Source organism: Danio rerio, chromosome 2 (genome assembly GCF_049306965.1).
Source record: "Danio rerio strain Tuebingen ecotype United States chromosome 2, GRCz12tu, whole genome shotgun sequence".
Classification (NCBI taxonomy): Eukaryota; Metazoa; Chordata; class Actinopteri; order Cypriniformes; family Danionidae; genus Danio; species Danio rerio.
The window spans coordinates 11,991,432-12,006,332 of record NC_133177.1 but is presented as its reverse complement, the minus strand read 5'-3'; the positions used below and the strand labels follow the sequence as shown (position 1 = coordinate 12,006,332).

Genomic DNA, 14,901 nt, shown 5'->3' with positions numbered 1-14,901 from the left:
ATTTTAATAGTTTGGCGTGACTCCTTTTTCATTGCCCGGGAATTAGCAGGTAGACGCAGCTTCTGCAATGGTCGACATTAACTGCTCCCAGCAGCGGATCTGATTAACATGGTAAGTTGCAAATGTAGCCGAATGATAATTGTAAAGTCATGCAAAACTGCTGACTTCGCTAGGCAGGTGAGGTTTTAACTTTGTAAATTGTACTGTAGCCTCAGGTATGTTAACAGTTAGACTGCTCTCACATGGAAAGCTAAGTTGGCTAGCGATTAAACGCTAGTTTATGCTAGTTTATGCTAACGATTAAAAGTGATATTATTGAGAAAAAATAGTGAAAGTAGTTTTAAAACACTTAGTAGGTATAACTAACTTTACAGAACCGATTAACAAGGTCACTGGTGGGCGGTCGGGGTGTGGGGGTTCAGTTTGTTAGCGCTAACTTAGCTAAAGTTAGCTCACCTAAGTTATAGCAGCACATTAAAGATGGATATTAAATGCAGAAACGTATGGAAAAGTTTAGTAGTTTGTGTTTAACGTAAGAGAAAGTATAACTTAAAGTTTGTGTTTTAGAGATTTAGTCCATAAGTTTTTTTTAATGCTGCATAGTGAATAAATTACAGATTTACAATTTATTTTAACTTAATTTTACATTTACTACTGATGTTTACAGAACCATTTAAATTGTATGCACCTCATTCTAAAATGCATGTTCTTGGTTTTTAGATACCAAAGTGATTTTGTTACCTGTGGATCTTCAAACTTCACATCCAGGTAAGAAAAACATTAGATACAATTACAGCTATAATTATTTGCAGGTAAGTAAAACATTGGTAAAATTGCAAACAATAGTGGGCTCCATAGAATTACATTTGATAACTGAAGATTTTTTTTTTTATGTGTGCAACAGTACAAACAGTAAAAAATATCCTAATGCAGTTTCTTATTATCTGTCAGTCTTTCACTAAAGCAAACTGATAACAGTGAATCACTGAACTGTCATTTGCCAGTCACATTAAATTTGAAGAAAAAGTCAATTAAATGTAGCTTTAGCAAAAATTTAATGTAAACCTTAATTTAATATGTAAAATGGCAATGTATTTATTTATTTAATAAAATTTGTATTATGACATGTGCAAAGTTTGGTGCAAAATGAAGATGACAATGAAATTATAGAATTTGTATTCTATAATTTTCATATAGCCATTTTCAAACAGTTTTAATATCTAAATTACATACACATTCTTATGCTTTATAAGTTGCCAAAATAAACAAAAAATGTAATACTTAAATTTTAATAATTCTTTGATTGACAAGAAACCACAATGACATACACTGTTACACTGAGTAAAATCACAGTCTTCTTTAAAATTTGATAACTAAAAACACCTGGAATAATGTAAGTACACAAAAACCTGTATAACCTTTTTTATTTTTTAAATAGAAGTTTAACTAGGGTAATTTTTTAACTGATAAACTAAGGTGTGTCATCCATGCATCATTCTCACTGCATTTTTGTAACTTCACTTGTAGTTATTTCCTATTTAGTATTTAGCTATTTGATGTTGTTTGGTATCAACCACCTAAACTCCTGTTTCTTTTTTGTCTCCACCAATAGAGTTGTGAGGAACTGGACATTATGCATCCTAAATCTTCATCAAAATATGCAAATCTCCTCACTGAGTTGCCTTAGATGATTTCTCAATAGGATCTGGTATTATTAATGTTTTTATTTATGTATTGTGTATGTGTAGCCACATTAATGGCCTGTTTTGTAGTCACTATTAAAAGGAACACAGATTGACATTGAATACATGTTATGGTCTTTAATCCATCTTCCCATTCTTATTTAATTGTTATTGACAGGAAAGTCTGTTTATCTGTTTTTGCTAGTGTATATTGTGCTTACAATATAGAAATAAAGATTAATTTTCTGAGGTTACAGCCAGAAGTCAATTGAATTAATTTTAAATGACATATGCATGGTTAATTTTATTTAGATCATAAAGTTCTTAATACTTAATTAAAATAAGTACAGTCAACATATAGCAATGTATAAGTAAGTTAAGCTTAACAAAAAAAGTAAGTTTATCTGATTTGAGTAATTTTAGAAATATTACTTGGCGTAACTTAATTTTATTGCATTTGTTTTAAGCAATGTTTTAGTGTTTAAAATACTTAAAAAAGGCTGGAAGTTGAATCAACCTAAAACGTCCCGATGCAGCCACTTGCCTCACTTTTTATAAGTTAGATCTAGGTAACATTTTTTACATGCTAAATTGACCATAGTGGATGTGTGTGTGTGTGTGTGTGTGTTTTGCCGGTTTGTTGCGCTGTGGTGACCCCTGGTAAATAAGAGACTTAGCAGAAGGAAAATGAATGAATAATGAATACATGTTTACTTTTATATAAGTATTATTACATCAGCATTCATTAATTTTTCTTTCACTTTAGTCCGTTTAGTGATCTTATTCGTTCGTTCCTTTCAACCTTCCTTCCATTGTTTGTTCATTCAGTCTTTTCTTTTGTTCATTTGATTGTTTGTTCCTTCCTTCATTAAATTGTTCCTTTCTTTGTTCCTCCCTTCATTCATTTGCTCATTTATTCATTTGTTCGTTAATATTTTTGTTCCATTCTTCATTAGGTCTTTTGTTCATTCAGTCATTCGTTCCTTCCTTAGTTTGTTCAGTCCTTCCTTGAATTCTTCTTCATTTATTTGGTCCTTCCTTCATTAGTTCGATCCTTCCTTCCTTCGGTCCTTTCTTCCAATCCTTGTTTAGTCCTTCCTTCATTCGGCCCTTCCTTCCATTCTCCCTTGTTTGGTCTTTCCTTCATTCAGCTCTTCCTTCTAAACCTTGGCCGTTTCTCAATTCCAAGAACGCAGAGAACAGACTTGCGTTCTTGTGGAGACTGGTCTTGCCAGGTGTCCTCGGAAGAACGAACTCAGGAGACCGCGAGGGCAGAGAACGCGTCCTTTGAGAAATGGGATGCTGCATTCTTCCTGATGGTCACATGACCTTCACACGTTTTAAATGGAAATTATTTCAACATTACAGCACTCATTTATTGTTGTCCCCCTTTTCAAAATATATACTTTGCATAAAAACATTATAAATATACTCTGCACAATATAAATAAAACAAATTTTAATACGATTTTCAGCAAACAAACACCCTTAATGTGTTTATTCCTTTATTAAGATATTCATGTTAATGTTTATTTTCACCGTTTCATTTAGGGAAACTCCTGAGGTAAATAAGTGATATCTCTGAACTTTAATAATACATCTAAATAAAAGGCTGCGCTTCCCACCTCCAGTCGCAATGACTTCTGGGACTTCCAGAGCGAGTTCGGTGCTCAAGTCTGCATCAGTGCGTCCTCGATATCAAGATCACATCCGGGTACACAGCAAATTCATCTGAGTTAAATTCTCGGTGTTGAAGCATTTCAGAGTAAAGTGTTGACGTTAAAGAGTTAGATTTTGATAAATGAATATAATAAGAGTTAGAATTGATTTTATTCAGTGCGAAATCAAGGAGTTATCTTTTCTACACTTGGTGGTGTTATTTCCAACATCCGGGAATTCATGCAGCCCCAGTCACTGAAGAATTTTCCAGACGCCATTTTCCATCTGAGGTTTAGAACAGCAACTGGTGAGTCAAACTACCTAAATGTTGGTATTTTACTGACTTTCTCTAAGGAAATACGGTTGTAAACATATTGTTAAGTTAATAACTTGTTAGAATGGAGTGACAATTTTAATCTTCTGCGGTTCATTCATGGTCGTTTGTGTGTCTAGCTTAACTGTTACTATTCACTTCTTTTCAAGAATGTTTTTATATATGCTCACGCATACATAGTGCATAAACATCAAATGTACATGTTCAACACATTTCTGTCACGCTTAATGCCATTTTGTGCGTTGTTACCCATCTGTAAAATAAAATCGACACTTCTCCTTTAATTCGAAGCAAACTAGCGAGGGAATCACCGGAGCAGCCTAACCTTAGCCTACTCTGTCCGGATGCTAACGGCAACACAGGACGGTTTCCATAAGCTCTGGAGAGTTTCTAAAACATATCTGGTGAGTAAATGCTTACTTGTAAAAGGCTTCCTGACTAAAACATATGATTGTTTGTTATTCGTGTACGTTAATTTGGTTGTTTTAAACACCGCGGCCCTTTTAAACTGGTTCATTCGTGGCCGTCCATATACCGTTAGTTGATAGACTCGCGTGATAACGTACGCTTGAATTATATTAAGCGTTGACAACCATTAAAGTCGGAATGTAAACATTAATGTCTTTAAATGACCGCGTTTGCACTTTCTCAGACTTTTAAGGTTACAGAAGTCTCCCGGAAGTTGTGGGACTAACATTAACGTTATCCCGCAAATGCACAGAGACTCCCAGATGCCCAAGTAGATGCCCGCAAATGAATGATAATCTCCCGGAAATCGCGCGTCTCCCGCCCGGTCATTAAACACTTTGCACACCCCTCTCCACCGCATCCCTCCCAGCTCTTCAGGTACGTCGCGCGCAAGTCACCCCCACCGCTCTTTAGGTACGTCGCGCGCAACTCATCCCATTGTTCTTTAGGTACTCATTTCTCCCGCTACCTCCCGCAAATCAACTCTGTATCCCCCGAAAATTACTTTTCCCAACTCGGGATGTCTGACGTTAGTAAGTTAGGCTATTTCTGTAGTCAGGAACATCTTAGTCAAGCTTTTTCTCCCGCATGATATTGTGCTTAAAACTATAGGCTAAACTTAGCATGTACTGTACACAACATTTCCTTTTTATTAAAGACAATTTAGTGCTTTGTAAACAGCCACCTGTCTGTAAAATTAATCAACTGATTCATATTTGAGCAGCCTAATGATGATACAGGTTTGATTTGTAGATTTATTATCAATAATCAACATCTGAATCAAAAGATATCTGAAAAAGTGTGAGGCATACTTTGTGATGTTCATCTCTTCTTTTATCTGAAGGTTATGCATATGTGTTAGATACTAATGTGTTGTTGTTTTTTAACAGCCACAGTTCTCTATACAATAACACAAGACCCTGTGACGGTGGCTGATTAGAGACGGATGGTGTATTTCCAGAGTTGGTGAAATGACCAAGCACACCTTCTTGGTCATATGTGGTGATAATAATGAAGGTATGTTTGATAAAGTTCTGTATTTGTTTCACAATAAGCTGAGAGGGTATTAGAGCATTAGAGAATAACAAATGACATGAAGGTGATAAGTTTTGTATTGTGGGTGAACTGTTACTTAAATAATGTTTTGCTTTTTGCTTTGCACTTTTCCTCTTCTGCTTATCCTAATATTTTAGATTATATTTGGACCTGAAACATCTGCTAGACTCCAGTAAAGGTGGCGTCAATACTGGACCTGAAAGGGCCTAGCAAGTTGAATCTGGTAAAGAAACATGCACGCGCACACACACACACACACGCACACACACGCTTACAGAAAACTGTAAGTTTATGAATATTTTTTACACTGTGGCCAATATTTTGGGGAAGTCAGCATCACTAAATGATATAAAAGATTTTAAGATCCTCTAAATTTTGCTCCAAGTGTTGTGTTAAATTCAGGATTCTGGACAGACAGCTGCCTGTTTTTCCAGTTCTAGTCATAGTGGTTAACCTAATTGTTTTTGGAGATCCAACAGTGATGTATGTGTTTTTTTCTACTTTTCCATATCCTGTCACCTCAACCAGCTGGGAGAGTCAAGTTGTGGATCATCATGAAGATTTTCAAAAGGTGAGTTTAGATTTCTTGAATGTTTTATTTACTTTAAATGTTCTTTTAAATATATCATAGAATTTGATTGCAATTTGTTTTCAAACATTTTTCTTAGTCATGCTGGAGTCTTAAAGAGTTCTTAGATGAGCATCACATTATATCCGTGCATCAGGAACCACCAGACGATCGATCAGCAGCTGCTACATCGTCATGGATAAAAAGGTCATCCTGTGGCTGGGAAGCACTTCATTCACAGGACATGCTTGATGAGATTTCCTAGCTCCAGTTTGTTTTCACACAAGTTTACAGCACTTATACCTTCATTTAAACTGCTGTGTTTGATATGGAGGACCAAGGAAACACCAGAAGTGAAAGATTTGCACGCCAAGTTGTTTAAAATGTAATTTCAGAAGTTAAAACTATGCGTTCAGAAGAAAACTATGAGTGACGCTATATTGAACTTTCAAATTGCTCTGATGAAACATCAAGTTTGGACCAAAGGACTGAAACAGCCTTTTTGAGCACTGGTCATACATATTTTGTTGATTCTGTCTGTACTAATAAAACATTTAAAGCATATTTGACATTGTTGCATTTTAAAAACTGAATGAATTGTTGAAGTGGTGAATGTTTTCAAATAAAATGTTTTTTCTTTTGTAATTTACAGTCTATTTGACCTTTTTACCATATTTACACTCAAGAGAGTTGAATAAAATAACAATATATTGTAGTAAAAAAATTACTACCAGGCGGTGTTAAATATAGTTAAATTTTTAACTCTGCCCAGAGTTAAAATTAACCCTTACTTCGGTGTCAATGTGCCAACCCTTTTGAAAGTGTTGATTTAACTCTGTTTTGAGTGGACCCCATGAGACACTTTCAAAGTGTTGAAATTAACACCCATAGAGTTGTTTTGGGTCCCCATATTTTGCTGTGTAGTTTCACGCGTCCTCCGTACTTGTCGTCTTGAGTATTGGAACTGAACTTAGGCAGCTGATGATGACGTTGCACGAGAACACAAGGACGCAAGACTGCTGAAGAACGCATATTAAGAAACAGCCAGTGTTCAGTCCTGCCTTCATTCGGCTCCTCCTACAATTCCTTGTTCGGTCCTTCCTTCTAATCCTTGTTCGGTGTTTTCTTCATTGGGCCCTTCCTTCTATTCCTTGTTCAGACCTTCCTTCTAATCCTTGTTCAGTCGTTCTTTGTTCGGTCCTTCTTTCATTAGGCCCTTCCTTCTATTCCTTGTTTAGTCCTTCCTTTATTCCGCCCTTCCTTCCATCCCTTGTTCAGTTCTTCCTTAATTCAGCCCTTCCTTATAATCTTTGTTGGGTCCTTCCTTGATTCAGCTCTTCCTTCTATTTCTTGTTTGGTCCTTCCTTTTAATCCTTGTTGGGTGCTTCTTTCATTCGGCTGTTCCTTCCTTCGTTCCATTTAGTAATTGTTTAAAGCTGTTTGGTGATTTTAGTCATCACACAGTCGACATCCTTCATTTTTTCATTAGTGATATGCAGTCTTTAAAAAGTTTCAGGGTCATTGCGTGTAAAGACTTTGGACATCTTCTTGGACATTTCTAATGCTTTCGAAAGGTACTTTCTATGTGTGGTTTGATTGGCCGGGAATTGCAGGACTGATTTCTCTATTTTAGCCAATCTTCATACACAAGAAAGAAATAAAGTAGTGACTGCAGGTTGAAGGACAGTAGTGGAGTAAAAGTACTGATATGGCACATAAATTACCCTGTTAAAAAAAGTAAATTACAGCTCCTGAGAAAAACTACTTAATAACAGTAATTTGAGTGTTTGTAATTTGTTACTTTACACCACTGCTAAACACTAATGATCTCCTTAGTCCTAGTCTTCTGCAAATGAAGCCAACTGTTTTGAAATCTGTGAAGGAACATGATTGTGTGACAGACATGAAAATAGACTTAGCTTTTTTGGAATGGAAGCCTATGGGGAAAAAAAGTCCAGTGTGACCGCAGCTTCAGTCTGACAAACTGGAATTGACTGCCTGTGTATCCTTCTCAATTTGATAAGGCCAGGTCCTGATTGAGGGAGCATGCAGGTATTTATGGAGTGATGAGTGGGGAATGACGTGCAGGTGTGCTTATTAAAATTCAGATGGCGGGGATTTCGCTGATTGCAGAGAACGAGGTGAATCACTGAGTGGGGAAAACCTGGCCTGGCTGTGACAATATAAGGTGTCTGTATAATTATTGGTTTGCATTAACTTGTTCGAATTAACATCTTTTACAGTTTATGATGTACATGTGTGATCTTTCTATTCCTAAAAAAAATTACATGATTAAACTTCTATTTTAACTAGTATAATTATTTAATAGGTGCCAATGTTATCAAAATGATGTGGTATGAAAATAGACACAGGTCAAGTCTGTGGTAAACAAAAACCACTTAACCTCAAAACATGAAATCCATGTTTTTGACTATAGTCTGGAGATCTGGGGTCCGTTCTTCGTACCTTGCTTAAATGATCTAAGATTATTTGGCAGATCCCGGATCTTTTAATCTTGATAACTGATCTCTCGCTAATTTGGTTCTTCAAACGAGTTCGCGGATCAGATTAGAATGTCTGGATAAACTGATCTGAGATCGCTGCGTGTGTTGTAAAGGACAGATGTATCGATCCTCGAAATCATGATCAGCAATGCAACGATTGGATGACGGCACAGCAGCGTAATGACATCATCTGATTAATATTCAATTATCCATGTGAGCAAAATTACGTCAAATTAGCAGTAAACGGCTTGTTTAATATGACACGCAATAACCTTCCACATTTGTTGTGAGCTGCAGGCTTTACACTTTCATGTGTCAAGTGTATTATTCATGTATTTCGAAGCAAATCAGTGTATTTAGTTCCACATTTAGAAAAGATTTTCTTTATTATAGTAGCCATTTTGTAATCGGTGTAAAGAATAACTGGTTGTTTACAAAAGTGTTTTCATATTGGTAAAGGCGTCTGCAACTTTTGTGAAGCATCAAATCACCGGCATATTAACTATCAAAACATGTTTATGACTGCTGAAATGATTGCTTTAAAAAAGTCACATATTGTGCATTTCTATTATACACAATTTGTACTAAAGCGATCTAAAAAGTTCATATCAATAAGCTTTCTCTTTGCACCACCAGGTGGCAATCTTTGTAGCCTACTTTTATTTCGAGGGTGCAGATTGCATACTTTTATTAAAATGTATAACTTAATTTATTTTATTAATGATTATAACTTTATATATATATAGTTAAAAAATATGTACCATTTCCCTAACTTTATATAACTACTACTGTAAGAAAATATCAGAATTCGGAACATACTTTATGTATTATCTTTGCTTGAACTAAGCCAATCTAATCCTGTTTATATGAATTGAACCTGCTCCCGATCAGGTTTGACCTAGCAGAACTGTTGCTATGACAACAACTCTCGGATCAGCTTTGAAGAACGAAACGATCCTGGATCATGTCAAATCGTCAATATCCAAATCCAGCTAACTGAGTAATCCACGTACGAAGAACGGACCCCTGAGCTGAACTTGGTGAAAAAATAAGTGTAACCAAAGGATTTTTAGATTAATTTTATTTCAGTTTTAGATGAAAATTATGTTACTTGAACATCCTTATAGTCAGTGTTGCTTCAGAGTAATTTTTTTTTATATTAGACACCGTTTTGGCACTTAATTTGGCCTGATTGAAAAAATAGTTTTAAAGCTAAAGCCAAAACATGCAACACTATATTGTAACACCTGTGTTCACTTGAAGAAGGCACAGGATCTCAGGATTATCAAAACTCGTATATTTTTGTACAACACTTACAAAGATGAACACAGGAAGAACATGGAGTGACAACAGACATCAACGTAGAGAGAATACCAGACAATGACTGAAACAAAGGACAGGACTATAAATGCACAGTGGATGATGACAATGATTAGACACAGGGGTGAGACACAGGTGGAAATGATTAACATAACACATGGCGGGAACTGGAACAAAGGAGCACATGGAAAAGGTCACATGATGAAAACAACACATACATGGAAAATTGGGCTTGACAAATTTAGTGTTTTATTTCTAAATGAATCAGTTTTTTTTTGGAAGGAACCAATACCTTTTTTTAACATTTGCCAGTAAAACATATGCCCGAGTAATTGGTGGTTCATTCCACTGTGGTGACCCCTTTCAAAATCTGAAAGAAAGTGAGTGAATGGGTATCGCCTTCCTAGAACTGCACTGCAGAGAAGATTTAACTCATCTAAAATATTGCTATTGTACTAAAGGTGTGATTAAATATTTTGCTCCTGTTGAAATAGGTCTGATGATTAGACAATTATCAGTGTCATGAGGTTGTTATTCTGTAAAATGAACTTGTGGGTTATAAAATATAAATTGCCTTTGGTGTGGTTGTTGTGGTAACATGCTCGCATTAACAGTGAATGTTCTGAAATGGTGTTCACATTCAGTGATCTAATTATAAGCCTGTAATTTTGAGTTTTCTAATATCTAATGTTAGATAAAGAAGTTATTTTCTTTCTTATTTGTTTTTAAATCATTCAGAGCTCTGTAATTTGTGTGTTGCACTAACTGCAAGTTTTGTTGTCGTCTCTGGGAGATATTCATGACATGGTAACGAGGACTAAACATGTTCTGTACACTTTACGCTATTCAGCGCACTTAAACGGCCACTCCTTCGTTATTGAAAGCCAGATAAGCATTCTTGTGTGTTCATTCTCTGGGGGATTACCTATTGCACAATCCAAATCTAGATTGATGTATTTTGGACCAGTAGTTTTAGAGGAAAGATGGGAAAAGTACCGCCTTCACATGTGTGGTTTTAACGGTGTTCCGTACACGACTAAAATAGTGTTCCGTACAGGGCGCATAACTTTAATTCACTGGTAAAAATGGGCATTGTTTAAATCCCTATTAAAATCTTATGTCAGAATTTACCATTATTGTGTTTAACTTGAAGTTAATGATATATTTAATAACTCTTACATGAAAGTTTGAAATGAAATAGCTTCACAATCATTTCATTTTTGTATCATGTTTATTTTATTGCAGCATGACAATTTAAAATATTAAAACATTAAATTCATGCACATTAACGCTAACTTGACTGACCTTTTATGAATATAAACATCATCACTGCACAAAGAGGATCCAAACAAGCGTTTAAAACCTGTCTCTCAGGCTCTCTCTGGCAGAGAGTTGCGCCATGCGGTCATCACCCACTGCTGACGTTTAAATATCCCCATTTCAAAGCATTTATTCAACAAAAGATAATTTATTTAACAAATTGTGATAACATAATATTCACTTCATAAAGACTGTAAAACTGTGTGATGCATAAATTAAATTCAAAAGCATATTGTCGTGGCTTTAAATGTCTCACCTCCCAGGCGATACTCGCACTTTAAGCCTGCCCACTGTCTGTTTGCAAGCGCATTAGGTGGACGTAGCAAAATTACTGAATTAACTCGAAAACATATAGTAGGAAGGTCTCTGTTGTGCTTGGGGTTGAAAGAGTGAGAAATAAAGATTACACAGATATAAAGCTTGCCTACGACCCGTTGGTATTTATTCAGAGATTAGCATTAAAAGGTAATCTGTACGGATCATCGTTGTGTACGGAATATGGTTAGTCTTTGTTACATTAAAAGTTAAGAAACCATATTTCTAGCTGGGAGTACTATATGCATTCATGTGATCATGCCCTATCTGTAATTCAGATGCCCCCTCTTCAGTGTTCGGCTGATGCCGGCTCTGTTCCTAAAATAATCACTTTTTTTATTAAATCAGTTAAATGAACAATTGGCTCACTCTCAACTCATTTGTCAAGACCTCTTGGTCTTTCAATAGCCGAGTTTCCACTATCGCGCCTTATGCTAGCATGCCATGGTGAGCCAGGGCTAGGGCCGGTCACATTTCCACTGTCACTTCCGGGGCCTGATCAGGCCAAAGTGGGGCTTTCATCAGAACAGCAGCCGGCCTTTTTCGGCCCGCTGATCACCTTGGGCTAAAGAGGGCTAGGTGAGGCTTTAGGGTGGGGTGAAAGGAGAGGCGGACTTTGCCCGAGTCTGGTAAAGATGGCATGCCACCATTACACTAGTTTTCCGATCGCACACGAGTATATGCGCCAAACAATTTACAAATAATAGAAAGAAAAACCTTTAGCTGGTCAGTTTAAAATGGGCTATTCCATAAAACACCTTGTAGGCTAGGGGTCTTTTTGCTTAAGATCACCCTTACAGTATGTTTCCCTTTTAATTGTAAGTCTGTTGCATAAAATAATAAAGTAGTTTTAATTTAATAAGTGCAATAAGTGCACTTATCAATCAATCAATCAATCAATCAATCAATCAATCAATCGATCAATCGATCAATAATCAATCAATCAATCACTCAATTAATTAATTGATTAATTAGTGACTAATTTAATAATTTAATTTAATAAGTGCAATAACGCATTATAATCTTTACACTGTATTAAAGACACAGCAGCCAGTAACAGTTGTCGCGAGTTTTTTTACGTTTAAATGGTGTGTTTGTGCATGAAACATGCACATTTAAATGCATGCGTGCAAGAGAAAAGGTGAAAGAGCGCTTGCTTGTTTTCTTTACAATGGAATTATGTATCTAATTGTGTTTTGTTACTTGTAATCACTCCACGTGGCTTGTGCTCTATCTGGTTAACTCTTTATTTTCTCATATCACGTCTAAAGACACTTTAAAAACACAATGCGTTTTGCTTTCTTTATTGATTTAAATGTGTTTGTATGTGTTTACTTGTTCACTTTGTCATTGCTATGGCCACTATCAGTTGTTCCTACACAAGTGCGGTGGTCACATTTCAAAATAGTACAACTTTTGCCGCTGTGTGGATTAATACTGAATGTGTGTCGTTGTTTTCACTTTTGGTTAAGAATAGAGAAATATGCTGCTGTTTAACTACATTGCTTTAATGCACTCCTGCATTGGGCTCTGCACTCTGACTCATTCGACAATGTTGATAAGCCATGGTCAGGGGTGGGTAGTAACGAATTACATTTACTTTGTTAAATTTACTTGAGTTTAAGTGTACTTTTTGAGTACATTTAAATATGTGTACTTTTACTCAAATAAATTATTAGAGAAAAATCAATAAAAATCACATCTTACTTTCCTACATTTTACGGTGTTCCTCTGTTACTGTCAAATGATAATAAATATGAGCAATATGTTTTGTTTAGAAATATTGCGAGACACTGCATTGGAGAGGTTGTGTCGCGAGAGGTTGTTATAGAGTCATAGAGTCTCTCGCTTTCAGTTATGGCGTGCGCGCCTGTGTTGGTATGATGGCTGAAGTTGAGAAAGACCTGCAAGTTTATACTGCGGTCATGCCATGGCCATCTGCATTTCTGAGAAGGACAGTCATGCTGTCTGTGCAGTGTGTTTATCGAACCAGGTCACCCAGCCTCAAGTTCAGTCTGTTTTCACTTCCAAGATTTACTCCAAGAATATATTGATAATGCCATGCATGCTGTACATTGAACTGACATTGCATCATATACAAGAAATCCAGCTCCAACCTGAAAAATTTCACCCCTCAATGACAAAGGTCCACAATTTGTTCCATCATGAACTCATTTGTCTTATTTTGACTGCTACGCCATAAATAATGAAATTAATCCATTGGAAAAGGCTTTAAGACCGAGCAAAATCCTATATTAAAATTAATTTGGCAATTTTTGTTATCCATGAATTTTCAATCAAATCAAATGTACTTTTTTTTACAAGAGAGGCTAGAAAAATTGTGAAGCTCTTTTATTATTATTATATTTACATTTTTTCATTATTCAAATAGCTAAATTCTGACTGAGGACAGTTGAATGTTCTGGCCAGTTTGTAGGCTACAGGCTACAATAGGCTAGAGTTTTTAATTTAAAACTTTAACAGATTATTATTTTTTTCGAATAATTTATGATGTAATAAATTTGTATTTTAAAAATAAGTATTTATTCATTTTTCATTATTCTAAATCTTTAGGAAATATTTTGGTACATTAAATGTGTCATTATGATGACTTTTCAAGCTAATCCAGCTAAAATAGTGCTTAAAATGTCACTAAAATACAGTATTTTAATCTCCTACATTGTAAATGAGGTGAAAAACCGCAAGAAGATCCACAATTTGAAAAAAAGAACCACCCCTTATACCAGGCTTGCTACAGGCCTGCTATGGGATAACCAAGTAGCTGCTTAATGGAATAACTGATTATCCCAGTACATATTAGTCATTCATGCTGTTAATCATTAAAAAATATAACATTTAAACATTTTTTACATAAAATCATAAAATAAAAGAAAGATTTTTCAACACATTTGTCAACATAATAGTTTCAATAACTTAATAACTTCAATAATTTCATTTATGCTTGCCATGATGACAGTACATAATGTTTTATGTATATCTTTCAAGATACTAGCAGTCAGCTTAAAGTGACATTTAAATAATTAACTAGGTTAATTATGTTTAAGTTAGGGTAATTAGGCAAGTCATTATTGATGGTTTGTTCTGTAGACAATCAAAAAATGTTGCTTTAAGAGAGTTAGTAATATTGACCATAAAATTAGTTTAAAAGGAATAAAAACTGCTTTTATTTTAGTCGAAATAAAACAAATAAGACTTTCTCCAGAAGACAAAATATCATAGGAAATATTGTGAAAAATTGCTGAATCTGTTAAACATAATTTAGAAAATATTTGCAAAAGAAAAAAAATCACAGGAGGATGAATAATTTTGACAACTATATATATATATATATATATATATATATATATATATATATATATATATATATATATATATATATATATATATATATATATATACATCAAGCGGCAACCTCCCGCTCTCCCTCTGGAGGCCAATACGGAAGTAACTAAAACTGCAATTCATCGAAAATCCGCTAGTCCTGGCTCCATAAAAGAGCCCACTGTTAGAATGGCCAACTTTAGCAGAAAAAAAGGTGTTTACAGCCTGGTACAAAGAACGATTTTGGTTCATCAATCTAATATTACCCTTCATGACAACTGTGAGGGGGGTGATTTTTTTTATAACTCATCAGATTCCTTTATATTAGGTTATA

At 35.2% G+C, this 14,901-nt stretch overlaps 1 long non-coding RNA gene across 1 annotated transcript; it reads left to right on the top strand.

Annotated features, from left to right (window-relative positions):
* Nucleotides 1-3,388: 3,388 nt before the first annotated feature.
* On the top strand, nucleotides 3,389-6,328 carry LOC137487671 (uncharacterized). Its single transcript, XR_011006355.2, has 6 exons — nucleotides 3,389-3,647; nucleotides 3,966-4,078; nucleotides 5,033-5,159; nucleotides 5,336-5,421; nucleotides 5,727-5,769; nucleotides 5,867-6,328. It is a non-coding gene; the product is annotated as an uncharacterized lncRNA (long non-coding RNA).
* The last annotated feature ends 8,573 nt before the right edge of the window (nucleotides 6,329-14,901 follow it).